The sequence below is a fragment of the Corvus cornix genome, chromosome 2 (genome assembly GCF_000738735.6).
Source record: "Corvus cornix cornix isolate S_Up_H32 chromosome 2, ASM73873v5, whole genome shotgun sequence".
Classification (NCBI taxonomy): domain Eukaryota; kingdom Metazoa; phylum Chordata; class Aves; order Passeriformes; family Corvidae; genus Corvus; species Corvus cornix.
In genome coordinates this window covers 48,614,566-48,641,978 of record NC_046333.1, presented here as the reverse complement: position 1 = coordinate 48,641,978, position 27,413 = coordinate 48,614,566, and the positions used below count along the sequence as shown (strand labels likewise).

At 38.2% G+C, this 27,413-nt stretch overlaps 1 long non-coding RNA gene across 1 annotated transcript in view; it reads right to left on the bottom strand.

Annotated features, from left to right (window-relative positions):
* LOC109144493 overlaps window positions 1-27,413 on the bottom strand; it is a 64,053-nt gene that overhangs the window by 17,651 nt on the left and 18,989 nt on the right. Inside the window, exons 2-3 of the long non-coding RNA XR_002045285.2 lie at window positions 11,876-11,933; window positions 11,002-11,070 (exon numbers count right to left, since the gene is read on the bottom strand). This is a non-coding gene — a long non-coding RNA (uncharacterized LOC109144493). The remainder of the gene's footprint in view (window positions 1-11,001; window positions 11,071-11,875; window positions 11,934-27,413) is intronic.

Here is a 27,413-nt window from a genome sequence, read left to right as displayed (position 1 = left end):
CAGTCTTTATTGAGAGACTGGAAGCTTTTTTATTGTGTCCACAACAGTACCTTGCAGCAAATGCTCATCTTTTCCTAATTACTTTTCTCTACAACATTTTCCAGTTTCAGCAGGAGCATAATTAGGCAGCATTACTAAACAGCTGAAGATAAGACATCCCTTGCTAGGCTTTTATCTGGTGACATTCATTATGAATAAACACATTTTCATTTCATTTTAAGGAATGTTGTTTTAAGAAAGATGCATATATATTGCTGTTAAGTTGCAGCCTGAATAGTCATGATCTCTAGTTATTCAGATTGTTTGGGATGTATTATTTCCAATTTAGCAAATATTGTGCTGCAAAAGGATGAGGTTTGGAAAAGAGCTGTCTAAAAATAGAACTGCTGATTCCACAATGGTCGTTACTTTACCCTCAGGCTTTATGCCTAACTGAACAGCAGTGCTTGCTGAGGTGCCGATGCAATAACCTCGCTGAATGTACTCTGCTATTTCAGGATTATCACTTCAGCATCTATACAGACTCCAGCTTTGAAATCTGCCTCTCCTAAACTGCACATATCACAGCAAAAAGCTACATTCTGTGCAAATTGTATGTTTAAATAATTTCAGGACATAATGTAGAGTAAATATATGCAGGAGCACATCTACAATAGACAAAGCGCTTATGAAGAAGCTGTTTGTAATGTAAGGGGCCCTTTTCTGAACCACTGTGGGTCAGTGGCTTTTTCTCTGTATTTTTCAAAATATATTCAGTGCTATGCTGTGGCACCTTCCACAGACTATATTTAAAGCACCATAATCATAAATCATATGCTACTCAATACCCGCAGGCAAAATCAGTTATAATTCAATTGGTTAGCCTTGCTAAATGCTGCAAGGGTCTCAACCACCCAGCTGAGGTGAAGTTTAACCATCTGCTTCAAAAGAGTAGCAGCAGAGAAAAACTAACAGAGCTGACATGCAAGTCTCTCAAGGAGAAAAGAAGCCTTGGGCTGCTAAATGTCAAAACTGCTTACTTCTCAACCCACCCCAGTGCCGAGTCAGCTGTGGAGTTTGAAGATAAATGACCCACTGAGCCTAAAAACAAGTGCTTTGACTGTTGGCTGAGCCCAAAAGGAGGGTATTTTAATCTATCATGTTGCTTCCTTTATCAAGCCCATTACACCATCTGAAGCATAGTAGCTTTGTTTCCAAATTAACAACACATAAGCCTATGAGCAAAACAGAATAGCTGAAAAGCGCTGGTAGTCCCTCAACTGTGCTTCATTTGCTAGCAAATATACAGCTGAGCAGATGCACGGGTGGCTTTGTGAGACATTTTTAGTCAAAATATCTGCTGCGCTCCCTTCTAACCCCCCTGAGAAGGTGCCATGCTAACACTAAACATTGTTTCCTTTGATTTCTTTGCTGTTTCCCCTCCACACTGAGTGCAGACTTTCAATACAGAGTGGTTTGCAGGGTAGTTTGAAGCCTAGGATGCTTTCATCAACAGCCCCCAAACAGCAGTTAGCCTAGACATGGGATCTTGCTTCTAAAACTGCTGTGCCATCATTACTGATACTTGTCTCTGCTTGCAAGAAAGCTAGTGCCCAGCAAAAATAACAGAACAGATCTTCTTTCAGCCCAGGAGCACTTTCCTTAGAAGGATCCATGTATTTTGTACCGCATCAAGGAGAAAATTAAAATCAGTATCAGCATTCCCTTTAAAAAGCAGAGCAAAAATAGGCTGCACAATGTAAAGAGAGGACAGGAAAAGAGGGTAAGGCATTCAGATGTTGCTCTGTGAGGCCCACAGCATGGGCTGCTTTGATATGGCCTCCCTAGACTCTACAGATGTGTTGGGTAGCAATCCCACTGGCCTCTATTATAATTTCAGGCATCCAGTGAATCAGTCCCCAGACATCACCAGAAAAATTCCTAAACTAGTCCACATGACAACAATTTTCCAGAAAGAAATCCTGCATAGATAATTTTAGATCCTAGCAGTGGTGTTGACAGAGCTGCTACAAGAGGCTCCAGAGACACTTGCCCTTGCCACCGCTGAGGAGGCAGACAGGCATTGGTTTTAGGAGTGGACCTCTGATGAACCCCATGTGTATCTATCAGTTAGGTGCTCCTCTTGTTTCATACACAAGGACACCCTACTGACTCAGTTAGACATTCCGAATTTCAGCTTCCCTCATACTAAACTCTCCTTTTGAAGTGTGGCAGAGATGCAGACATGGTACGCTTTACAATAATATAATTGATGTTATTTATAGCAAGAAAACTTTAAAGTCATTTTTCCCATGATCTCATAAATTCTTTCAATTTTTTTGTCAATTAATAGTGGTGAATTTTTTAATCTTGTACATATATTTTTTCTTGAAGTAGATGCTGTGGAGAGATTCCAGGTTTCCAACACACCCCTATGTTCACTTAATTATGAACAAAAACTATTTGGTGTCTTACACTCTGCATCCATAGTCTCATACTCTAAATTACTTCTTTTTAAATGAAAATTTTAGCAGATATCTGCCCATTCAGGCAAAATAAACAAAAAATCTTCCATGTGCATCATTTTCTTCCCACTTTTAGAGCACCTTGAACCCAACAATCTCATCAAACTTTTCCCAATACTGGTCAAGTATTGCAATGGAACTATAAGACTGCATTAAGGCTAACACAGCCTGTGCTGGTGGAAGACTGCTGATGTTCACAGGCAGCTGGTTCCTCAACACTAAATTTTCCTTTAAGTATCAACTATATGCTCCCTGTGAATGTTAATGGAGCTGTGATTACCTCTCACAGCCAAGGAGGGAGATGAAAATGTGAATTTGAAAGTTATTTGAGTTAAAGAATGAAAGCCAAAACCATGCAAAATTATCAAATTAAAATTCTGAACTCCAGTTGTCTTGATTCAAGTTCAGTATTCATTTATAAGCACAGATCATAAATAATATAATCAGAACAATTATTGTGAATTATGTTATTTGTGTTGTCCCTAGCTATACACAGTATAAGAGCAAAGTTTGCTAGCAAGTCTCAAGTAAAAATGGTATTTTAGAGATGTGACATTTCTGCTCTATTTTTTATGATTGAAAGAGGTATGAATCCATCATACTTAGATTTTGCATGCCATTACACCCACTCTATTGTTATTTGCTAAACATAAGCAATTCAAATCCATCAAAATATTCCAATTCTTTAAACCATTGCCTGTGTTTAGAGACTGAGTTGATGTATGGTGGAATGGAAGTCTAAAATACTGCTGAAGTCAGCTCTTAAATTAATTCAGGATTTCCTGATCTATAACTCAAAGAAAGTACAATTGTGGTGACTGTGCCTTTGCATCTGAACCCCTGGCAGGAATCATAGGAAATATGTCACCTGTCCTAAGGTTTCTTTTTATGTGAGCCCATCTATTTCCTTTTTAGTCATTTTACCTTTGTGAAAATATGTTTTGTGCATTTTCTGTAGTTCTGGATTATTTATACTATCTACCTAAGAAATTTGGTCACTATAAAAGCAATAAAAAAAGATTTGCACTCCAAGATGTTTCTTAGAAGACCCAGGCTGCTGAACAGAGGGAATTCTCTTATTCTCAATGACAAAGTTATGAACCCTAAATTCATTTTCTACATCACAATCCCGTGACAACATCTATACTTGTTCTGTCACTTTATATTAATAAGCATTTCCTTAGCTCAGATTTCTGAAGTATCCATTCACAGAAAAGATAAAAAAGATCTTATCATTTATTTAGTAATAGCCCTTGTCTGTTAATCAAGTATTGCACACTCTCTATTGGCTATCAAATACAAAGAATTCAAGGTTCACCTGAGATATCTGCATCAGACCCATTCATTTTCTCCCATAAGGAACACAAAACAGTAGCAAACTTTAGTTCACAGATGAACTAAATACTTCAGTCACCATAATCTAATACTAATGCACAAATCTGGTATCTTGAAAAAATACTTTTTGTCTAAATTGGATTTTTAGTGCTCCTTTTATTAAATCAGAATAGAGAAATGGGTTTTCTATGTTTTGAAACCATATTTATTTGCAATATTAATCTCTGGAGACAAAGCTTGCATGAAGTTTGTTAACCAGGATACAATTTCACCTGAATTACAGATTTCATATACAAAAGTCTATGCACTAAGGTTTGGATCCCACCGGGAAACTTAGAATGTAATAACTCCAAATCAATAAAACTCCCCAAATGTTAGTTAAGAAGGATGGTCATTAACATAGTCTGTTTACTGTCTGAACAGGAGATGGCTCCAGATAGCCATACCCAAGGGGCACTAGCATTTTCTAAGTGCAATGTAACATTATCATGAAGTTATAAATGATGAGAAATCTTTCAGAGAAGATACAATGCAACCTGAAAAAACCCACATAAACATAAAAAGAAAGGCTTGTCTCCAGATGCAAATCATCTGAACTGTGAGTGGTGTACAGAACTTAGGAAGTTAAAAAGAGGTAGCGATCCCCTGCAACCTATTTGTTTCTAAATTTGGTAGCTGTGTTAATATCGGGATTACAGAAAATACGTATCTAGTTTACATTAAGCAGTTGTCTGATTTTGAAAGTGAGTGCAGGGAACTACCAAATAAAATGGCATTCCATCCATAGCAGGGTGATGATCTCAAAACCTGGAGTACTGTGTATGCTGTCTTAGACTACCACTTCCTAGCATTCCAGAATATTAAAAAACTTTCTTGCCCTTTCAAAAGGAACAGATTTTAAACACAGGTATATACACTCTATTTTAACAGAGCCAGCAAACTAATTGGTATGAGCCAACGTATCTCTGAGGCAACTGATTTTAAAGTTCCGGAACGGAAGAAAAGTTTAAACCATGAACTTCCCTCTTTACAGCCAAAAAACTTATTTTGGGGGAAAAAAAGTCACCATAACTGCCCCAGTACATGCTTATGATTTCCAGAAGTGGATGAACTCCTTCATGGATCCAGAGATGTGCTGAAAATAAACGTTTTCCTTGGGATGTCTCACAATTTTCATAAAAATATGGCAGCTGCTTTGGTGATTTTTAGGAGTTCAGGTCAGATATACCAAATATATGGAGCCTGTGTATCTAATTGAGGACCTCGGATCCCATCAGGCCAAAATCCTTTTGTGGATGGGACTATACAGAGGTTGCTACTATTGTGGCAGAGAAAGGAGCTCTATTCTCTAATGCCCTCCACTATCATCTTAACAATCAGGAAAAGCAGAGTAGGACTATCCTAATGAGACTATCCTTTGTACATTTTTATAGCACCTGTTTTGACAGCACATACCACAGTGAGACAAGGGAAGGAGAAACAAAAGGAGATTCATTTTCTGATTTGCAACCAGGCAAACTTTAAAGTAGGTATGGAATAGAGTGGGAGGGATGTGGAAATGGGCTGTAGTCATTAAGCTATGGAATCAGCAATTTGTTTAGCTCTCACAAAGCCCTTGACAAAACATTCATTGACTTAATGCAAATGTTTTAGCCCCAAGTAACACACAGCAATACTCCGCAGTCTCTTTGTAATGGGAAAAAAAAAATCTCTGTGCTGAAAAAGCAAAATACTTAATACCACTTTCAGAAAAAAATGTCTTTGCAATGCCTAACAGTAGTTAATGTAGAAAATAACTCCAGCTGTGCCGTCTCTGTTCCCCAGCCAGCTGACATCCCTTTTCAGCTTTTTGACATGTTATCTTGTGCCTGAAAACATTACTTTTCCCCCCATTCCATTTCCTTGAGCTTTAGATTCAGAATGCAAATATATGGAAAACAGCATATATATTGTTTACAGTAAGCAGCAAGAGGCCTTCATTGGCTTACTTTTTGAACAAGAAAGGAAGGTTGGTCAGTCTGCAGTTAGACAAGAAACTGAGTTCAGAGTTGAGGTCTCACACAATTGTCTGTTTCATTTCCACACTCCTCTGTAAATCATTTAAAATACAGCACATTGGCACTGCATCATATTTCACTATGTGGAATGTAAAGAATAATCACTCCTTGGATGAGAAGCCAGAGCAGCAAAGATGCTAGTGAAGAATAGCTGGAAAAGGGTTAGTTCAGGTCAAAGAGCTGTTACACCATCTAGCACATAGCATCTGAGTCAATTGCTGACACAGACAAATTTGGAAGATAAACAGGGGCCTCATATAGAAACAGGGAAAGAAAATGAGTTTAAAAAAGGCCACCAGGAAACTCTGTAAGTATTCTGCCATCGGAAAATGATTCTGTAGCATATTGGAAAGGACCATACAAAATGACTTTTTCAGTGAGGCACAGTAAATGAAACTTTTAGTAGTTCTCTGCAAAAATGAAAGAACATCCTTAAAATAAAATAAAAAAAAGGAAAGGATGGGGATAGCTATAGAAATATGTCTTCTGCCCAAGTATACTGTAAGGAACTTGGTATCTGTGGAAGCAAGAAGTTATTCAAACATCATAAGTTACCAATTTATGAAGATCCTTCACCATAACCACCATACCATAACATAAACTATAACCTATGGGCTTGCATGGGCATACATATACATATGTATAGAATACCTATGTGTAGTATCATATACCTATGTATACCTAGGAGTGTAGTATTTAGACATCTATAGAAAATATAAAAATTTGCATTATTTCTCCTTTGGGGAACTGGAACAAGGCAAATGATTTAGTGAAGAAATTACATGAAAAAAATGAGTCCAAATGAAAGGCTGAAGCGATCAAAGAAACATAGTAAAGAAAATATGAGTATATAAGCAATATATATATGAGCAATAAATTTGAGTGTCTATTCGACATGATTTATAGAAACAAACTGAAGTAGTGAAGTTAAAATGACATTAAGATAGTCTCAGTCTCAGGATTTTATGAAAGATATCTAATACTTGTGACTTCAATTTTCTTTATTTAAAAAGTATTTCTTTGAGGAGCACTCAGGTCACAATTCAACCTTCTTGTTGGGTAACCACAAAACAGAAAATGTAATTTAGGGAAAAAAAGAGAAAGCTGAAAGTTCCAAGGTGATCCTCTAAGGTCAGTTAAAAAAAAAGTTACATTCACAGTATCTGTGACATTTGGTGACATCCCAAGTTTCTTCATCTCCTACAACAAAAAAGGAGTGACAACCTGAAGGCAAAAGGCATTACACTTAAAAGCCAAAACTCTCCTTGTACTGCATCCTAAGGTTTTAGTGAAAACCCCCATGATTCCATCTCATCTGATTCCCTCCTCCCAGTCAAAGGGAACACGATTGATTTACTCACAGGATTATCCTGATGCTGTGAATTGGCCAGGGATGAAGCCTACTCTGGAGAAGTACTCCCCCAGAGTGAAACTCCTTGCTTGAAAAAATACATCACTACTCATGACTCCCACACAATTTCCCTTTTCCTCATATGCCAAGCTTAAAAGCAGAAACTCATAACCAAACTGGCATCAAAACAACTATTCCCCCAGAATTTGCATATTACGTGCCAAATGCTCTCATGTCAAAATGAGAATACAACTTGAGAGGAAAATTGCTGAAACATTGCAGGCCTGACTCTGGTTGTGCTGATCTTAAGGAAACAATGTCCCACTAAGACACTGTGCCTGTGCAGCACATCTCATGCTGAGCATTCCAGCCAGCTTTCCTTGGGCCAAAGAGTGAACCGGACAATTTCATACAGTGTGCACAGCCCTGCCTGGCAAACATACTCGCTGCAATGCAGGGTGCTTTTGCAGAGTGTTTAATTCAGCTTCCAACTCATCCAAAGAGTCTTCCAACCCATCCAAAAGCCAGGACACAAAATACACTGGACTTCTATACTGCTTTGTGGGTAGATATGCTTCTTATGCTAGACATATATCCTAGGGAAGTGACTAAAGGGCTTCCAGGGACTGAAGACATCCCTTTTTTGTTTGTCTCCCAAAGTTACAGTGACACAGCTGGTTCTCCATACAAGGTTTATGAATTATGAACTCACAAACCTGAATGGGAAAGAAAACCAGGATCAGAAAAAAATCCGAATCCACATACTGATTTACATAAAACAGCTAAGGTGCTTGTCATGAGAATCACTGATTCTAAGACTTGGGAAATAAAGGAAAATACTTGAATATGTTAATATAGAAACAGATAAAGAGCAATATCAGGAATGCAATTTATTTTTATTTTTATTCTTATTTTTCAAGGCAGTTTTGTATTCCTGAATTCTTTTTTAAAAAAGAAAGGCCAAAGTTGGAGCACTGGTACCCAAAATCTGAAGCAGACTACAGCCTTTTCTGTATTTGCTCTCAGTACAGATAAAGCAGGGATTTTTCCAACACATTTTGCTGCAAGGATGCCACCAAGACAGCAGCATATATACCTCAATGCAAATTAACAAGGGCTGTTATTTTACCATTTGTCATAAAAGCTCTTTCTGAGAACACAAAGCACATATTTCGTTTCACATAAGATGCAGCTTTACAGCAAGGCCCAACTTAGTGCACCTCCTGCAGTTAGCAACAAAAAGCTTCCAAATAGTTTTCAGATACCACTGATATTTCATAAGAACACAAAATTTTGCTAATTGCCAATCCTGTTGAGTGACTTTTGCCTGAAGAACAAGAAACAGAAATCCTTGCTCCAGTACCAGCATCACCACCAATTCCCATTGACATCAGTAAGTGCCCTGAGACCTTCAATATTCACAGATTAGCTGAAGTCATTAGTCACAGTAGATCATATTGTTGCTGTTAGTCATTGATTTTCTATTTACGCTTAATGGCAAATTTAGCACTTACCAAAGCTGCCAAATTAACAACATTGACTAGAAAACCAAACTTCAGGAATGAAAAAAAAAATAAATAACACAGTCCAAAATTTTCCACATTGTCAATATTGGCTCCTTGGAGCATGACTGAAGAAAAAGGATCTTGTATATTACTACTCATTCCACTCTGGTCAGACAGCCCAGAAAAGTGCTAAAACACAGCAAGGTTTCAAAACCCTGCAAAGATTCCTTAGTCATACTCTTATTTAACTTCCCTGATAAAATTCCATTAGCTGGTTATTTTTCTCCAAAAAGAATTCATATTTTATTAGAAGGACTTCTTTATTCTGAATCTACCTGGTGCCATTGTCTCTGGCCAAACTACTAGAATACAGAAGAGTACAGGATATACCTTAATATAAACCTTTATTTGTGGGTGAGACTGTGTTTATGGGTTTATATAATCACCAACCACAAAGACAGCTCAGTCCTTTAGAAAAAAAGGGTTTGACATTTTAAAAAATTCAAACTTTTGAATTTGAATTCTCTTAAATTGCAGACTATCAAACAAAATTTGTTAAAAAATTAGATCAGAAATTGTACTGGTATTATTTCTATTTTTTTCTAAAAAGTTATTTAATACAACCATGGTAAACCTTGGCTTTGAACAAAAGTAAAATCATAAGCTCTTCTCCTCTGGCATACTTAGATTATAATCATGACATAAAAATGTTTATTTTTAAAAAACAATAAAACCTAAACTGGGGAGGGTATCAAAGAGCTGGAATTAATATGCTGCTTACAAAGACCTCCACCTTTATAAGGGAACTCTTATGAAAAAAAGAAAATAATCTTCTGTCCCCCCACCTTCCCCTCCCAAAGACCTTGTTTTCTTTTACTAGGAATAAGCAGCCTGATAAATTTTGCATTTTCACTTGGTAGGGTTGGAGTGGGACATTTAGCCAGGGAAAATTACATAATAAACTCACAGTCTGGCATTATTAGCAAACAAAAAAATGCCATTCTGTTAATGAAGCTTGGAAGATCTGAGGAATATAAAATCCAGCATCTCCTACTGAAAGCAATCCTGCCAGCAAAAGGCAATATTTTTCTTAATGAATGTTTTATCCAGAAGGCTCTCACCTCCCAAATTCCTGAAGCTGAAAACCTAAACCATGGAGGATGAAGTCAAAATATAGAAGAACAACAGTAAAACCCCCAACCCATCCCTAAACCTTTTTCAAAATTCCCAAATCTTAAATAAATGAAATGAGAACTTGTCAGATATCATTAATCTCTGCTGACTTTGGTAGAGTATATTAACTAAATGCAAATGCTATCAAAATGTACCAAGGAATTTCTCTTTCTTTTTCACAGGATAGGGAGAACTGTCAGGGCTTCAGTTACTGTTTTCAGCTCCAAAGCACAACCCAGATATTCTGGAGCATATTAAGAAATATCAGTTGCTTCTAACTACTTCTCAGGAGCAACCTTGATTTTTTCCTTTCCCCTCACCCACCACCCCTCCCATTTCCTGTGATACCTTTTGGTTGCAATTTTTAGTCCTTGTTTGTATTGTTTATTAGAAGTTTTTATAAAATGCTTTACAGAGTGGGTTAGTTAGGGCTTGTAGACTATTTTCTATAATGACCACTGAATACTAAATGATCACTGTATGGGTTTGGGCATTTGCAAGGACAGGAGGCTGCTCTCAGTGATGCAAGTGGTCCCAACAAGTCTAATCAGGAGGAAGATAAAGAGGTAAAAAAGGAAATCTCCAGAAATACCCTGCTAGGATTCATATGTGGAATAAAATAACTGGAACAGCAACACACAGACCTGCCAAGTATCTTGTCTCTGACCAACTGCCATGCATCCTGTTTTCCATGGCCTTTGCCTGCTCCTCCCATTTTAGTTCAGTACCTACTTTTCTTGCAGCCTATACCTGACCAAAAATCCTTCTTCATGCTCATGAAATTTTCTTTTTCCTCAAATTTTCTACTTTTACTTAAATGCTGTTATTGGTGGTCTTGGATGATTTGGGGCTGGTTTTATTTTACTCTGTGCAGTTCCAATTCTAAACCCTATAAAATGGGGTGTAAATTCAATTAAATGTTGGTACAAATTCCCCGTAGTAGAGAAAATACAAGCCTGATATTCAAACATGTTTCTACTAAACTGGTGATAAACTCACTGACTCTGGCTGTAGTCATACTATCACAAATGAGAGGACATTAAGACCATTTTTTAAATCCTATAAATATTACAAACCTTTTAAGAGCTTGTTTGTTTGTTTGTTTTTTCATAAAAGCCACATCCTTGAACAAAGCAGAGTTATTCCTATGAATAAAAGATTATGTATAAGAAATAATAAAAGGACACAAATAATTTTAAGAAATAAAATTCTGATGACAATTGATATTAATGTATTATGCTAAAACATGACTATTTAAAATCAACAGAGCTACAATTTGAGTACAGCCTTAGAAGACAAGTAAAGAAATATAGACATGAATATATTATATTATTCACTCCTGCACAATCTTCTGAAAATCACACAGCACAAATTTTCCATAGATCTTTTGTTTTCAGATGGCAATGGCCTCTTAGAGCTACTTGACTCCATATCTTTCAGTACTCTGTATGCTAGTGGACACAGAAGTAGATCTGACTGAAAGTAGGAGATGCACGTTAGATGATTTACTGGAAGGTACTGTGCTGTATAAAACGCTTCTAATCTAGCATGACTAATCATTTGACAACATTTATGTTCAGGGAGAAGATCTACATCTCTTTGGACCTTCACCCTGACAGACTCTATGTAGCCAAAGACTTTGCAAGAGGGTAATTTACTAGCTAGCAACCCTGAGATGACCAGTGCAGAGGGTGATTGTTCGGTAGGAATCAAGGGATCTATGAATACAACTGTATCTTTTGGCAAGGTTAGGATAGGCAAGGCATGAATATAAAAGAGGATTAACCAATCTCCCTTTGCTGGTGAGCGAGTGGCACATAGATCAGTGAGATGACTTCACACATTAAGATAAAGCAAGAAAGTGAAGCCAGAACTTTCAAAATCCTGAAGTATTTTACCTTACCAATTGATCTTACCAATTTAGCTTTCCCCAATTTTCTTTTAACTTACCTTCATGCTGTTGTTTCCCTCTATGTTATCCCACCACATCAAGTGTGTCTCCCTCAGCCTGAAAGTTACACAAGAAAGCAAAATGTCATAATGTACCTCATTTTCCAAAGCCCTTTAAAATATCACTGGATGAGCATGATGTTGATTCATTGGTGGAGGTGTTTTAAAAAAGCTGCATTCTCTTTTTGAAATTAATTTTTAATGCAAACAGGGTAATTTATGAGTTAAATCCTTAACTACATCAGGCTTTATGGATGAGTTTCAACCATGATGAACTAAGAGTTTAATAACACAGCTGTCAGAGCAGCTAAAGTTAGCAGAACTTTAAAAGCTGTCTTTCAAAAAAAAGTGTCCTAAATCTTATGAAGGATAAAGCACCAAAAACAAATTTGATGGAGAAAAATCCATAATCTTTGGTCCTGGCCATTTACGTCCTTTTCCTCTAAATTGCTTCTCATTTAAATGGAAGTATGAATGATGGGAGGAAAAAATTCTGTGTCTGCTACATAGTTTTGAAAGAAAAAGTTCCAGTTCAATTCAAGTCTTGGCCTAATAATCAAAGCCCCTTTACTGGAATGAACTTTAGTCCCCTTGAGAAATTTTATTTTTCCCTTCTCTTTTCCTTTCCACTTTGAGGGAGAAATTGCAACCTTTCCTTGGGACATGATTCATTTTACTCATATAAGAACTGTAGATGATATAGCATAAATATTACTGCTTCACTAATAACCATGGGCAGACAAATTCATCAAGAGTCATAGTGAGAGCAATTACATGAAAAATTAAACAGAGAGAGAATCATAGACATAGAATCAAAGAATCAGTTAGGTTGGAAAAGACCTTTAAGATCATTGACTCTGACCATTAATGTAGCACTGCCAGGTTTACCACTAAACCACATCTCTAAGCACCACATCTACATGTCTTTTAAGTACCTCCAGGGATGTTGACTCACCCACTTCCCTGGGCAGGTTTTTCCAGTACTTGACAGTCCTTTCAGTGAAGAAAATTTTTCTGGTACCCAACCTAAACCTCTCCTGACACAAACTGAGGCCATTTCCTCTTGTCTTGTTACTTGGGAGAAGAGTCCAACCCCCATCTCACTGCACCCTACTTTCAGGTGGCTACAAAGAACGATAAGGTCTCTTCCGATCTTCCTTTTCTCCAGACTAAACTCCCTCAGCTCCCTTAGCCACTCCTCATAGAACTTGTGCTCCAGACGCTTCCCCAGCTCTGCTGTCCTTCTCTGGACATGCTCCAGCCCCTTAATGTCTTTTTTTAACAGTGAGGGGCCCAGACCTGAACACAGGATTTGAGGTGTGACTTCATCAGTGCCCTGTACAGCAGGACAACCACTTCCCTGGTCCTGCTGGCCACACTATTGCTGATCCAAGCCAGGATGTCACTGGCCTCCTTGGCCACCTGGGCACATGCTGGATCATGTTCAGCTGGCTGTTGACCAGCACCCTGAGGTGCTTTTCTGTCTGACAGCTTTCCAGCCACTCTGCCCCAGCCTGTAGCACTTTCCCGCAGCCTGTAGCGCTGCCTGGGGTTGTTGTGACCCAAGTGTAGGACCTGGAATTTGGTCTTGTTGAACCTCATACCATTGGCCTCAGCCCATCAATCCAGCCTGTCCAGATCCCTCTGCAGAGCCTTCCTGCCCTCCTGCAGGTCAACACTCCCATCCAACTTGGTGTCATCTGCAAGCTGAATGAGGTTGCTCTCAATCCCCTCATCCAGGTCATTGATAAATATATTAAATAGGACTGGCCCCAACACTGGTCCCTGCAGAACACCACTAGTGATCAGATGCCAGCTGGATATAACTCTATCCACCACCACTCTCTGGGTGGCTATCCAACCAGTTTTTTGCCCAGGGAAAAGTTCACCCATCCAAGACATGAGCAGCCAGTTTTCCAGGAGAATTTTGTGAGAAATGGCATTGAGGGCTTTACTAAAGTCCAGGTAGATGCATCCACAGCCTCTACCAGCAAACAAAATAGGAAAAATGTTTTTTCTCTAGCTGTTGGTTTCCCATACCTAAGGAGAACTAACCAAAATTTTCAACAGCTTTCAAAAATAAAAGTGGCTCTACATTTTTCCAGAGTATATTTTATGTGCAGAATATAGCTTACTTTCAGGTCAGCTTTATTTCAGTAAAAACATTTACCTGGTTTTGCATTCTGCTGTGTTGTGTCCAGTGGAGCTGAGATACTGACAACTCTGGCAGTGCTGAGGTCTGCAAGGAAGTACAGTGGCCTCTGGTCAGACTCAGCACTGCTGTGAATTGAGAGAGTTGTGATTGCTGTTGCTTTAGGTGGGCTGTGTATGCAGAGACTGTGGCTTCTATAATGTAGTGAGTGCAGTGTTTGCTGAGGGCTGCACCAGAGTCCATCTGACCTGTCCAGAAGGAGAAGATTCACTTTCTCTTTGAATACTATTAGAACTTCTCATGAGCTACATCCTCCCAGGTGGATTAGTGTGAAGAGGAGTACAGTACATGAAGTCCTGAAACAATTTTTCTGTGCAGCTTTGTGTATTATTGTCTTGGCTAGAACATGTGGCACCCACATGGAGCTCACACAGAGTATACAGTCAAGGTTGCCTATTTTCCCTTCCACTGCAGCACATGTGCTGATCTACTTGAGTTCAATTACCTTGTTCATTATTCAGTACAATTCCACTGAATAGAGATGACTGGAACTAAGTAACAAAACAAACAAACAAAGAAACAAATAAATAAATAAATAAAATCCGTTGTATCTTAATTTATATTCTACTCACAGAATTACCTCTTTTGATGATACTTCAACACTTGGACTCTAAGATCTTAGAGGACTTTTCCAACCTTAATGATTCTAAGTTTCATAGTTCTGTGACTTTTTGAAAGCTAAGCATTTAGATAAGGTTAGTATGGAATTTAGTTTTGTACAAGATTCAGGCAGAAAGGCTTTCTCAGATCGATTAGTGTTCTTAATAACTGTTAATTCTTTCATCTCTATCTAAATTGAGGTTCTTGGCAGCTGTAATGTTTCTCAGAAACAGCTTTATTGAACAAGTAGATTTTTAGTTACTTTTTAAAAAATCATATTATTTTGATAAGAAGCGAAACACAAAACCAAATAATATTCTCACTTTGGAAAATCCTTGATGTTCATTTTTACCAGGCAAAATCTTCCCATTAAATTTTGGAAGTCACTTGAGCACACTTATTAAAAGCTATTTCTTATCAAAGGTGGAGCCTAGCAGGATTTTACCTGCTTCTTACTTTTTCTCAAGACAGAGTTTACATCAAAATTTATGCTGGAATGTATGGGACTCTCATAATTTATTTTTTTCTCTCTGCTAGTTTTTGCCTATTCAGTAACTTCTTCATTTTATAAGTTCTAATATAGATTGATTATTATTTTGGGAGCAGAATTATACGCCTCCAAAGCACCCCCTCTGAGTCAGTCTGTGGAGGAGAAATTCATTCTATCTCCATACACTGTAAATAAATTGTATGCTAAAGAGATCATCCTTTTTAAATATCATTATGTCTTTCTTATTTTATGCATCTTCATCTTTCCAAGCTCAATAAGCAAACTATTATGAGTCAGACTAGAAAACAGAAAAAACAATCAAAAACAGAGAAGTGCACTACTACCTCTGCTTTCCAAATTATTAGGCATTTTAAATTAGATTATGACATTATAATCTTTCAGCTAATATTTAGTTTTCCCTTACCAATTGCCACTGTGAAGTGTATTTAATATAGTCCATAACTAGAGGGAATTTGAACAAGATTACTTTAGGTCCATAGTTCTGCAGAAACTATCGTCATCCCCATTTAGCACTTTCTAGGTCAGCAGTTAATCTTCCAGCCAAGTTCTAAATCAATCCTGATTCTTAAATCACTCTTGAATCTTGAATGATCCTTTGACAGCAGATACTGAAATCAGTGATCCTTCAAGCATGCTTGTCCTGCATACAGTCTAACAAAACTTAAGCCCCCAACCCAGTCACAGCTCTCAAAATCCCAGTCAATTGTGTCCCACAGTCCCTGCTCCTGGGTCCCCACATCCTCTTCTTCCAATCCCCTACCTCAAAGCTCCTTCATGATTTCCTTCAGCAATGTCCGAATGTTTCAGAAGAAGCAGAATATCTCAGACAAAAGTCAACAGACAAGCCATGGGAAGGAGAAGAAGAGGAACTTTCATTGTTAAGGGAAGGGAGAAAAGAGAGTGAATCCAATTCCCTCTACTGAAGAATGTCACGCTAAACAGCAGATATTAGGAGAACCAGATGGCTCTTTGTCAGGTCATAAGCCAGTGGAATAGGGATAGATCAGAAGAGCTCTGCCTCAGACCCAAACTTTGTGTGTTGTGGGATCCTGCTCTGGAAAAAATCCCGTCTCTGAGACTAGAACTGAGGAGTTTAAAACCCAAATGTCCATATAGCACCAAAAGCCTTTGAGAAGATCAACATGCTACAAGAAACCCAGAAAACAATGACATATCATTATGCTTGTTCCAGGTAAATTTCACAGGCGAAAGCTGTGGGAGAGAAGGGCTTTGGCTTTACACCTGCCCATGAATATAAAAGCCCTGAGCAGCATGTCTATCCCCTGGGTGACAGAAGTGTAAGAGGTGTGGGAAGCTGCCAGACGCTTCCTCCATATCCAGCAGAGCCAGTTCTAGATGGGTCTAAGATGGCCATTCTCCTGACAAGGCTGAGCCAATTAGAAGTGGTGGTAATGCCTCTGTGATAACATATTTAAGAAGAGAAAGAAAAAAGTTATTGCACAAATGTAATTGCAACCAGAGAAGAGCAGGGTGAGGGTATGTGGGGGGGACAGTTCTGCAGACACCAAGGTCAGTGCAGAAGGAGGAGCAGGAGGTGCTCCAGGTGCCAGAGCTGAGATTGCCCTGCAGCCCATGGTGCAGCCCATGGTGAAGCAGCTGTGCCCCTGCAGCCCATGGAGGATCACAGGGATGCAGAGGTCCATCCACAGCCCATGCAGGAGCCCCACGCTGGAGCAGGTGGATGCCTTAGGGGAGGCTGTGAACCTGTGGGAGGCCCATGTTGAAACAGGCTCCTGGGCAGGGACCAGCAGAGAGAGGAGCCCAAGCTGGAGCAGGTTTGCTGCTAGGACACCATGGGACACCCACACTGGAGCAGCCTGTTCTTGCACTCTGTGGAAGAGTACACCCTGTGGAGGAGTGACCCAAACTGCAGCAGTTCGTGCAGGACTGTTGACAGTGGGATGGATTCATGTCCAGCCAGGTAAGATATCAGGGAAAGGTTCTTCACCCAGAGGGTGGCTGAGCACTGGAACAGGCTCCACAAGGAAGTGGTCACAGCCCCAACCCTGACAGAACTCGAGAAGTGTTTGCACAATGCTCTCAGGCACATGGTGTGACTCTTGGGGTGTCCTGTGCAGGGCTAAGAGCTGGATTAGATTCTTGTGGGTCCCTTCCAACTCAGCTTATTCTGTGGTTCTGTGTAATGCTAATTCGCAATTACGGTATTTTATTTTTGTTAGTATTTTTCCAATTATGGTTCTCATTATTTGTTTTGCTACCATTTTTGATCCCTGCTTCCCTCATCTATCTGTGCTATCCATCCATCAGTGTTTTGTTTTATCATAATTACTCAGTTTTTGCTTTTCTGATATTTGGCCTGAAGGACGTATTTCTTTTTCTCTTCACACAGCCTAATTTCCTTCCTCTCTAAATCTCTAAATTGCTATGTACAAAATACGTTACATCAAATACATGCTGCTATAGAAGCTGAGAATAAATGGTTTGGCACCTGGTAGATGCTGAGTTGCCAAGTTACCACTCCAGATATCTGCAGCCTCATTGTGAAAATGCTAGTACCATTCCTTTGCTCACATACACTATAGAGTTATAGGAAATAAAGAGAAATCATATTGAATATAAAATATTACCATTTAAGGAGATGATATGAGAAAAAAAAATTGATGAAAAACACCTAGAAAGGTTTTATGAGACCTTTAAACCTCCTGAATAATTTCCTTCAATGCTAGTGTCCTTAATTAAATCCTCACCAGCTCCACTCTAACTCCAGGGTAAAATTAAAATGAAATCCCAATGAAAATTGATCTTTTCATTGGGATTTCTAAGCTCTCCCATTCACCAATTTCAATTCTCTTTGTAGAGAAGGAAAGGCTGAGAAAATTAGGTTTGTTCAGCCTAGAAAAGAGGAGGTTTCAGGGTGCCTTAATCCCAGCCTTCCAGTACCTGAAGAAGGAGTGGGACTTTTTACAAGACATGTAGTGACAGGACAAGGGGGAATGGCTTCAAACTGAAAGAGAGGAGGTTTGCATTAGATATTAGGGAAATATTCTCTACTGTGAGCATGGGGATATACTGGAACAGGTTGCCCAGAGAATTTGTGGATGCCCTATCCCTGGAGGTGTTGAAGGGCAGGCTGGATGGGGCTCTGAGACACTTGGTCCAGTGAAAGGCGTCCCTTCCACCAGCAGCAAGTTGGAACTAGATGATCTTTAAAGGTCCTTCCTTAAACAAAACTTTTCTGTGAGTCTATTCTTTTTCAAGTGCCCCTTGCTGTATTTCCTGCTTGTAACATGCCATTTCTGCTGTCTTCCCCATCACTCTGTCCTCCTCTTAGGGACACTGTTGCTAGTGGTACCACTCTGTATTAGTCCTAAAGTCAGGTAGTCAAAAATAATGACATTGATAATTTTCCTTGATCAATTTTTCTGAGATGGTTGTAGGCGCTGTATGATTATTGAAATGGAAAACATATACAATATGAACAAAAATATATTAACCTGTACTAGACATCTCTTATTGCCTCAATGGGTTTATGTTTTGTGCCACCTTTTCTCATTAAATTATGCTTTTCCTTGTATTTGCTCTTCATAAACAGTCTAACAAATATGTTCTAGCTATTTAAACCCTATTGTGTTTGGCAACTTCCATACATTTTGTGGGGATTTTTTTTTACTGAAAAGGTTTATCTATGGTTGAAACTATGTATCAAGTCCTTACCTGTGATGAGTGAATATAACATCTCTAACACAATTAATTGAAACTTTTTAACCTCTTTCTAGATCTCTCTCCGCCTTCTGTTATTTCATTCAGAAATTATTGTTTCGGAAATCCTTTAAAGAAACAACACTCATAAATTTGGGATTATTTTATTTCTGAAGTTATTAATATTTCTTATTAAATAGCAGCAACTTTTTCAAATTTGCTTTTCCAACAAAATTATGTAATCAGAATGATGGCAATTGAAATGGGAATGAGGATACAGTAAGGAAATGTATGGAAAGCATAGAATAGAGGAGGTAGAAATATTATTGTCAGTCTTGCAAGAATTATTTGTTTCTGTATTTGTATTGTCTTGGATGGGATTTAAATTTTTATTTAACATTTACTGTTCTACCCAAGCAGCACTCTAAGACGTTCATGTCATTTCTTGATTGTTTGAATGTATTATGACATTAATTGTTTCTTTGGGCTTTTCTTGGATTGTTTTCTGTATGCATTTGCTTTGGTTTTGTTTGTTTAATTCTTGCTGTTCGTATTCTATCTTTAATTAGTTCAGTGGTCGTCATTCCACTCCAAGCTGCACAATGTTTTTTTGTAGTAGCAAAGTAGGTCAGGAGGGAAAAATTCAGTTCTTCAGGAAATGGTGAAATTTTGACTTTTTTTTCCATTATGAAATGAATCTAAAATGACCTATAAAGCATATTTTCAAAAACATCACTAAAAACATTTGGGGCAATCACATTGCTTTGTTACAAAAATGACTAAACATTTTATTGTTAAAACATTTTGGAAAACACATGATTGGTACTAAAATATAAGTTATTTTAAAAGTAAGTTTGGAAATAAATGATTCAAAACTTCCACAAATGTCAAAATTGGGCAAAAATCTACATGAAAAAATGTGCCAAATTATCCAGAATTTCCAAATATATTAATTTCTTTTTCTAATAATTTGGTCAAGATTAAGTACTCTCCACACTAGGGTAACCTTCAGGCAATACAAAGCAGACATTTCTAAAGGAAACACTACAACTTCCTTCTCTTAGAGAAACCGTTCTCCTCTCCCTTTATGCCCCGCTTACCTGCTCCCCTATTTTCTTCTGAACAGCACCAAATAGCAGTGCTGTCTTCTCTTTGCTCAGGCTTCTGGCAGCCCCTCTCCTGGTAACTCCTGTTCATGGCTGGCATTAGCTTACAGAGCTCTGACTCTTTTTAGTCAGCTTCACTTCAAGTTGGCTTTCTTGCCTGCCTTTGAATTGGCAACATCTGTTATGGCTTTGTCGCAGCCAAAATGCAGAACTGTCCCCATCTGGAAGGACTAACAGCCATGCTTTACACTACCCCACTTTTGGCTTCCCTGGCTCCAGCTGGTCTTTTTCTGCCCTTGGTGTCCATAATTTCCATTTTTTCTCCTTCTGTCAGGGCTTCAATAGGTCCACAGGTCTTTGACATAATTTATTTCCCCCCATAGACCCATTTCTGTGAATACAAATTCAACTGCTGTCCTGATACTGATGCACCCTTCTATCCAAATAGATTGGTTTTTCTCTCCAATTCCGTCAGTCCAATACATCCAAAACATTTTCTTTTCCAAGTTTTCTCTGCCACTGGGGTTTTTGATGAGCACTACCCTTTCTGCTATACCACTTCATAACTGGGTATTGACTTTGATTCACTTGGCATGTGAAGCCCTACAGAAGTTTATAACTATGTCCTCCTGATAGTTTCAACCAAGCTTAGTAAGGACACATCTACCAGACACAAACATTCATCCAGTAATTCATCTTGCATTTTGATTTCTGCAACATCCTGAAATTGGGATTGAACTAGAACTGCTTGAGAATTGGACAGGATAAGCATGGACTGGAACACAGGACCCAAAGTGAAAGGGCAGCTAAAGGCACAATTTACCAGTACTCAGAGAGAGAGGCAAATAACGTGTACCTGCTAGAGTGCATACTGTCTGGAGTTTGACATGGAATCTGGGATTCTTAATTGTCACGATTTTGTCCACCATTAAACAACAATTTGGTCTTTTGGTGGTTAATTATTGTTGCTACCAGTCACTTTAATTTCTCAAGTGACAGAAATTTACATGAATCTAAATACTGTTACTCTGCTGGTGAAATACGTGACATTCAGAGTCAACATAAGATGATGTTTTTCTTTTTGCAATGTACCTAGGAATCACCAGAAGAAAGTTTGTCTACAGAGAAAATTTAAGTCAGGAGGTTTATATCTCTTCAGTGAAATGGGTAAAGTAGAAAAGCATGTGAATGGTTAACTTCGTGCAGGAGGATGAAACACCAGGTGAAAGCACACTCATCTTAACCCTTTAAATCTATCTCCAACCACAGCTGAACTCCCTTGCACAAAGACCCTTCAAGGAAACAAATTAAAGAAAAACCCATAGTGTGTTCCAGTGGACATGAAATACCTTCTCTGGGGTTGGATTGGGGTGTTATATTTAAGGTCACTGCCACATGCCATATTCCTACTTCATTTCTTGCAGATGCTGTGAGAGATTGCAGTACTGTACCAATTAGAAATGGAAAAATTGCACTTTCTGTAAAGTTCCTTTGCCTAGAGTCTGAACTGCAGAAGTGCTTAGCATGTGTGACTTGTGTTCTTGCCAATGGAAGCTGTGCTTCATATTTTAGAAATATGGGTACTGCCTGCATATTTAAAGGAAAAATTTGGGGGCAATTATTTTTCAAGTTAATTTTTATGTCTGTAGTTTAGATGCCTTCCATTTCCACTTAGAACAGCAGGAGCACACTGTCATCTCAGAAAGATCTTGAGAAGATTCAGTCACTAATACACACCTGATTGAGTGAGGCCCCAGCTGAGAGCTTGTGAAGGAGATCCAGACCTAGCTACTGCTGATGTATCGACTTCAATTACTCTGAGGGTCTTCAGAGCAAGCTCACAGGGCTTGAACACCATGATTCTCAAGTAATGTTTGCCAAGGTTAAGCCCAGTCCCTTTATAATTATATCTTCAAAACACATTTTGAAAATTAAGTAAGTTCTAGAAATGATGGGGTAAACATAAAAATATTATATAACTAGTCATTAAAGGGCATTACCAATTTTGTGCACAGGAGGAGACAGACATTTTGTGGAAAAAACAGCATGTGAACATATCCTAATGTATATGTGAAATAAAATTAATTATGGGTGATGAGGCATCCTTTTTTACAACATTTCTTAACTGGCAAGTGTTTGACCCTACAGTTGCAGTAGTGTTATTCTAATGTAACTATGTGTGTGTAATTGAACTAATGAATATTCTGCACATACTCTTGACTTCTATTGATTTCAGCTGATTTCTGACTGGTTCTTCTCATTAGTTTCTCACTAGTCCCCAGTACATGATAATATGTTTTGCTGCAGTAATGCTGATCGCTCAGCCTAAAGTCTAGTGAAGAAAACCTGTAATATATTCAGTGCAGAGGAAGTATAGCACATTTCAAGGAGTCAGCACAGTCAGCTCAGATCACTTCTTGTGCATTGGCAACAAAAGTTAAGCTCAAAATCTGTGCTGTAACTCAGAATCTCTGAAGCATGACAGACCATTCCGAGTGCTTTCTAGTGACACCTTTTGGTGATAAACCCATGGTCTGTGATCTCATTGAATGCACAGTCTTGTTCCTCTCTTTTCTGCTGGCGTATTTTTCCCAGCAATTTGTCCATTTAAAGACCCTTTTTAGTGGCTGAGAAAGAAAAGAGAAAAATCAATGCATTATTTAAATAAGATTTAAATAGGGTATGCGGTAGCAATGCAAAGTATAAGCAAACAGGATAAACTCTGAAAATAAACACTGTTTGTAGGCTAGGATTAATTACCTTGTATCCCAGCTAGGGTAACATCTGGAAAAAGTCGAACATGAGAATTATCTTTAGATTTAAGACTTCAAATTTCAGAAAAAAATTAAGTGATGATCTGGTCAAGGTCCACTGAAGTACACAAGTCCAGTAGGTACACAGTTACAGTGATCACACTGACAATTGAGGTTTGAAATAAAATGGTCCAAAGTCAGTTTTCTAGAAAAAATAATCAGTATAGCAGCACTCCATAAAATCCTTTCTTGGCTAGATAGAAATGAGTCTTTTGTATGTCTTATTTAATAAGATACATGAGTCCTTCAGTTGTACACTGATTGTTACAGTTTAATTCTCCTAATTTTAGCCAGTGTGACACAATGACTAGGAAGAAGGTGCACTGGATTAATGTTTTAGGAGATATTACTTATTTACACATTTATTAGCTCTTATGTCTCTTGATTCATTGATATTTAAACCTATGAGGGACTACTGTGATCCTATAGATGGATTTCTTGCAGAACATAATCTATAAACCCAGTAATTCATGTCTCAAATCAGTAAACTCTGTTTGAGGTACATCTTTCAGAGCGAGGGCCTTGCCATATTCATTCTTCTCCCCTTTACCTGTTCCTGTTGCTTCCCTTTCTTTTTCCTCTGAAAAAGTGTCTATTTTCATCCTACAACTCCTAGCAACCCTTTTTCTTAAATCGCTCACAAATCCCAAATGCCATATATTAGATACTGTGTATGACAGTCATAGATATGCTTATTTTTTGAGCACCTGCTCTGTACCAACTCTGACCTGTTCCTGACATGGCAGTGGTAATTTTGCTCCTGCATTGGACATAGACACACTACACATAAAGACTGTGTTTCTGTGATATAGTTTGTCATATGTACAGGAGGCAGAAAGGCAGGTGGAGAGTTACCATGACCTGTCTTGAATAGCTCTTCTAAGTGCTCTTGTTACTGCCACAGCCACAGAAATCTTGCCAAAGGGGGAGACCCCAGGGAGATAATGTTACAGAAGTCTTTATGTACCTTTCTGACTAGAACAGATGAATAGCTGACATCTTTTTGTGGAGGAACGCCGGGGTGTTATCAGGGAGGCAGGAAACATTGTCAATATAGAGCAGAACTTGATCAGAATAGAAAACAGATATATTCCCAACCTTCCCTTATGTGCGAGCACCTTCTAAGGCACCAGCAGCAATCAGTCTCTATAGAGAAATTTAATTGGGATATACAAATAATGACCTAGAAATACATTAATCTTTAGATACAAAGGAGCCAGATCTTCTGGGAAAGAGAGAATAAAGCTGGTAGGAAGTGGAAGAGACCTTTAATTATGCATTTTAAGGAAACAATCATCCATAGCCTCCCTTGGACCTATCTGGTCTCCTTTCTATCTTGAGGCCTATCTTCCATTCTTTCCTCCCAAGGCCTAGCTATTCATTGTCCTTTACAGCACACAAGCCACATGACTCCACTCTGCAACAGCCACAGAGGAATTCCAATCTGTTCCAAGCTTCTGAAGAGTCCTTGCTCTGGCTTCAGCCTCTGGACTTGCTCTGGCAAAGGTCCAGATCTGTCCTTACTTCCTTCCAAATATTTCACTGAACCCAAGGGCCGAGATTTGAGATCAAGACAGCATCATTTCAAGATATGCAAGATATTCTTCTGCATTAAGCACTGAAAAGTTAGCCAAAGACTGGAGGAGCATGGCAACAGCCCTGTGATCTCTAAAGAAAGCTGTATAGAAAACTACTCTCAATCCCTTGAAGGAGAAATGTGGCATGTCCCCTTACCCTTGGTGCAACAGAAACAAAGAGAATACTGTTGAAACAAAGAGAATACTGTTGAACCAAATACACCACAATATAAGCTAGTTCTCCATCAGAATGCTATATTTACTATGTGCACTACATATGTGCATATATATTTATATAAACAATATATATATATGTACCATACTTACTGTATTTACTATGTTTTAAATTATTATATGGTTTTAATATTTAATGAAATATGATTTTTCATCCTATGTCCAAACCATTCTGGTCTTTCCCTTTTGTGTGTGAAATGGTGTTTATAAATTCCTAATGAATACTCTGTGAAGAATGCAACAAACATTACAGCTGCTTTCAACTATAGATTCCCTGAGTGAAGTGTATTGAGCTGCACTTTTCTCTGACTGTTGGAGCACTGCAGTGTTGCAAGAGGAAAATACAGGATTTATCCATGAAAATCAGATGTTATAGCAACAGAAGAAATTATGATAATGTGAATAATTAACAAATTGTATTTCTCACACCTTTATCTCAAGATTTTACACTTAGCGCGACTTTATGATCCAGCCATGCATAACATCTGCAAATGACACAACCAGTTCATATGAACAATGCTGATACTGAATTTATTGTAAGCTGGACATGGTGAAATGAATGACTTGAGTGATTCAAGAAACTACAGTAAATGATTTGTGCCTTCTCTTCATTAGCAACTTTTAAAAATTTTTCTTGCAAGATTTTATCTCATTACTTTGTACTTATTGAGAATTTTCATTAGACGATCCCAAAGTTCTGAGACTGAACATGCCGAAGAGAGAAAAACTTTACTGTTTTTTTAATAAACTACAATTGAGGTTGAATTAATGGCCAAATCAGTGAAAAAGCAGAGAGTCAGACCCACTGGGCATCTGGGCTGAGTGCATCTGAGCTCAGATATAACCACCTGCCTGGAATTACTTGAAAGGGCTTGCTATATTGAAGACTTTTCTCATTTGAGTTATCCTTTTCTAAGCTTTCTAAAACACAGTCTAAGGTAGCTTAGCTAAAAGATGTTGTATTTATAAGAAGAGAACAAAGGAAACTTGTATTTAGGTGTTATTTCAGCCACCCTTAGAAGTAGTGTTATGCCACCTGAAATAGATATAAAGATAGATAGATGATAGATAGATAGATAGATAGACAGATGATAGAAAATTGGGATCTAGTACAGTGTTCATTGAAGACAGCGGAGATGCAGCTAACAAATTGTGCATCTGGTCTCTACAGAGTCAAGTGCAATTTGGCACCCTGCAGGAATACCACCTTCTGAATAGACAGATGTGAAACCAGAAGTTTTATCAAGCTTAACTGTCGTATGTGATTATATTAATCTTGCTTATAACATTGGACTTTAAAGACAAGATTCCCAGGTTAAAATTAAGCTTATTCCATTTTCCTCTAAATTGTTCCTAAAACATTAATGTAGTAGACAAAGTCAGGGATAAGGTGCTGAAGAATGCTGCATATATCCGTAAAAATTATGTCTGCACGAAAAGGAAATTCAGGAAATTTCTGTGTATTAATGTAACCATGCAGCATATCCATGATGCTGCATTTTATGGATATGTTTAAAAGAAAGATGAAAGAAAGAAAATTGTTTTTCTGCAACCAGAAGAGAAATTCAGTTTCCTGTTTACACACTATAAAACAGTTAATGAATACAGAAACTTAATGGCTCTGTTAACCCAGCACAGAATTATGGTATATCCAGATTTCCCTAACTTCTGTATTTTTTTCAGCATCAAATACCAGAAGATCTTTAAAGCTTATTGTCTTGGAGATATTAATAATCCTCCAAACCTATATAGATGTGTCAATCCATGATGTAGGGCCCACATAAAATGTGCAGGAACAGATGCTCTTAACCACTGCACCCACTGGCAGGTGTAGGAGTTTAAATTTACAAGTGTTTTCAAGGCAGAATATGTATATTCCTTTGTTATAACCAGGATATTACATTATTTTTCCCTCATACAAGGACACAAGCTTGTGTCATATTTATGTTGAACTCATTTGGGAACCAGGAAGTTGGAGTTTGAAAGGTTTTCATTCAGACTGTATGTTGAATTTAACTGTGTTAGACTGGTAGTCCCCTGGTTTCCACTCTGGTCTGCCTTTAAAAGCAGAGACAGCCACTGCTTCCTCCTTTGCTGTGCCTGTCAGGGAGGTGGTAAGAGAAGTATGGTAGCTCTGCACGCAAAGTTACAACCTCTGGCACTGTTGTAAAACTAGGACTTTTATGCTGGTTTTATGGACCTGGTCATGAATATGAAAACAGAAGCCTGGATTTTGGCATCTAGTTTATTAATCCCTTTGCTTTTGGTTTCAGATTCCCTATGCAGTGTGGTGGGCAGCATGGCAGTCCAATAAATCATATTGACATCATGCAACTGAGAAAAAGGCAATGCCTAATAAAAGTCTTAAATGTCACCCCTTTCCAGAGCTGAAGGTTAAAGCTGAGTTCAAGTTGACAGCTCTGAGTACTGAGAACCAACACCCTGTGTGCTGTACAACCACAGCCTTCTTCAATTCTCATCTCACTTCCATTTAAAATCTTTCCATGCATATATATATGGTTACATGTGTATCCTACTTTAAATTTAATGAGTGAACTATGTAGTTTGCAATTGACACTATTGCCATCCCTGGAGTTCTTCATCAGCTTTTTTTTTAAGTCTAAGCTATTTCGTGAAGCCTGCTATTTCTCAAGACCCTGAAATCTTAACATTGATTTTAATCAAGAAATTCCACATCATATAATTCTACAGAATTATTATTGTTTTCACTAAGACGAGTTCTTTGCAGAATAGTAATATTCAGACTCCATGGTTTAAATCCCTACCTTAATAACTGTTAGACA